This window comes from Octodon degus, unplaced genomic scaffold (genome assembly GCF_000260255.1).
Source record: "Octodon degus isolate 3935 unplaced genomic scaffold, OctDeg1.0 scaffold00078, whole genome shotgun sequence".
Classification (NCBI taxonomy): Eukaryota; Metazoa; Chordata; class Mammalia; order Rodentia; family Octodontidae; genus Octodon; species Octodon degus.
The window spans coordinates 7,748,615-7,750,820 of NW_004524654.1; the positions used below are offsets into that span (position 1 = coordinate 7,748,615).

Consider the following 2,206-nt stretch of genomic DNA (forward strand, 5'->3'; position numbering starts at 1 on the left):
AGCCCCCGTGCAGGAGGGAGGCCCCGTGCTCACTGCAGCGCCTACGTGAGCCTTGGCAGGAGGCTGCAGGTGTGCCCTGCAAACTGGGAGATTGTGGCGCAGTGCAAAGGTGAGGACTGGGGCTCCTCTGAAGAAGCAAGCCGACCTCCTTCTCCTTGCCCTTTGGGTGCTATTCAGGCCACAGGACAATTGGCTGGTGCCACTCACACCCAGGATATTGTCCACAAATCCATTCAGGTGCACCCGGAGGATGCTAAATCAGTCTTGTGGTGTTTCTTGAGCTGACAGCAGTTAGCTCTCAGGCTGACGTAGCTCAGCAGCAGAGTGCTTGCCTAGCACACGCAAGGGCTCTCAAGCCCAAGAAGGAAGGCAGGGAAGGAGGGGAAGGGAGAGGAGGGTGGAGCAGACGGAAGGAGAAAGGGGGACAGAAAGAAAAGGGAAGCAAGAGGAAGGCAAACGTCAAAATGTGAGGCACTGTCTCTCTTGGTCTTCTCCCACGCAACACAGTGTTGTTACCTTCCAGCTGAGAGCTACAGACACTCCTAGCACTGCTGAGATCTCCAGCTTTCTGCCTACAAAGCCCTGGACAGTGAGGGCACAAAGGAAGCACCTGCTGGGATTTGCACAGCATCCTGTACTCCTAGCTGTCCTTGGCAATTTTAGAACTCAAAGATGATCAGAAACGTTTAGAGACATACAGGACAATTATAAAAGTAAGAAGACAAGATACAGGATTCACTTGGCAGGTGAAGGTGGGACAGCCTCTAGGACAGTTATAAAAATGTGGTGTAGTGCTTAAAACTCTAGGACTAAGCCCGACATGGTGGTACAATCACCTACATCCCAGCACTCAGGAGGCTGAGGCAGGAGGATCACCAAGAGCTCAAGGCCAGCCTGCACTACTAGTATGGTTTTTTTTTTAATTACTTATTTATTTTTATTTATTACATTTATTTATTGTGTGTGTGTGTGTGTGTGTGGCCAGCTCAGCCCACCAGGGGGCGGGTCTGGCTGGCATGTGGTGCTGGGGATCGAACCGCGGTCCCTGTGCTTTGCCAAGCTTGTTTCAAGTAGGTGCTTTAGACCACTGAGCCATCTCTCCAGCCCACTACTAGTATGTTTAAGGCCATCCTGGGCTACGTAGCAAAACCCTGTCTCCAAACAAACAAAGAAACAAACAAAAAACATCTCTAGCACAGTCTTCATAAACTCAAAGAGGCCATCAGCATATTGTAAATTAAGTTTCCTAAAAGACCATCTGGAATTCAACTACTACCCAGAGTGTGTGAACTTCATGTAGAGGTTTTCTTGTAGATTAATAATAACACGGATCCAAAAGTTTTCTCTGGGCGCTCCTCTGCGAAGACGTCGCTACGGGCGGCTGTGGCGGTGGAGGCGGCCAAGATGTCGACCAAGAATTTCTGAGTCAGTGACGGGGACTGGATTTGCCCTGACAAGAAATGTGGAAACGTAAACTTTGCCAGAAGAACCAGCTGTTATCGATGTGGTCGAGAGAAAACAACTGAGGCCAAGATGATGAAAGCCGGGGATACTGAAATAGGAAAGACTCTGGCAGAAAAGAGCAGAGGCCTGTTTAGTGCCAATGACTGGCAGTGTAAGTCTTGCGGTAATGTGAATTGGGCCAGAAGTTCTGAGTGTAACATGTGCAACACTCCAAAGTATGCTAAATTAGAAGAAAGAACAGGATATGGTGGTGGTTTCAATGAAAGAGAAAATGTTGATTATATAGAAAGAGAAGAATCTGATGGAGAATATGATGAGTTTGGGCGTAAAAAGAAAAAGTACCGAGGGAAGGCAGTTGGACCTGCGTCTATATTAAAGGAAGTTGATGATAAGGAGTCAGAGGGAGAAGAAGAGGATGAGGATGCTGATCTTTCTAAATATAAATTAGATGAGGATGAGGATGAAGATGATGCTGACCTCTCAAAATATAATCTTGATGCCAGTGAAGAAGAAGATAGTAATAAAAAGAAATCTAATAGAAGAAGTTGCTCAAAGTCTCGGTCTTCACGATCTTCATCGTGCTCGTCCTCCCCCTCCAGTTCAAGGTCCAGGTCCAGGTCCCATTCAAGAAGTTCTTCCAGGGCCTGGAGAGATGGCTCAGTGGTCTAAAGCACCTACTTAGAACAAGCTTAGCAAAGCACAGGGACCGCGGTTCAATCCCCCAGCACCACATGCCAGCCAG

The 2,206-nt window shown here is 47.9% G+C and overlaps 1 pseudogene; it reads left to right on the top strand.

Moving 5' to 3' along the window:
• Positions 1–1,404: 1,404 nt before the first annotated feature.
• Positions 1,405–2,206, top strand: part of LOC101578005 — a 1,432-nt pseudogene continuing 630 nt past the window's right edge.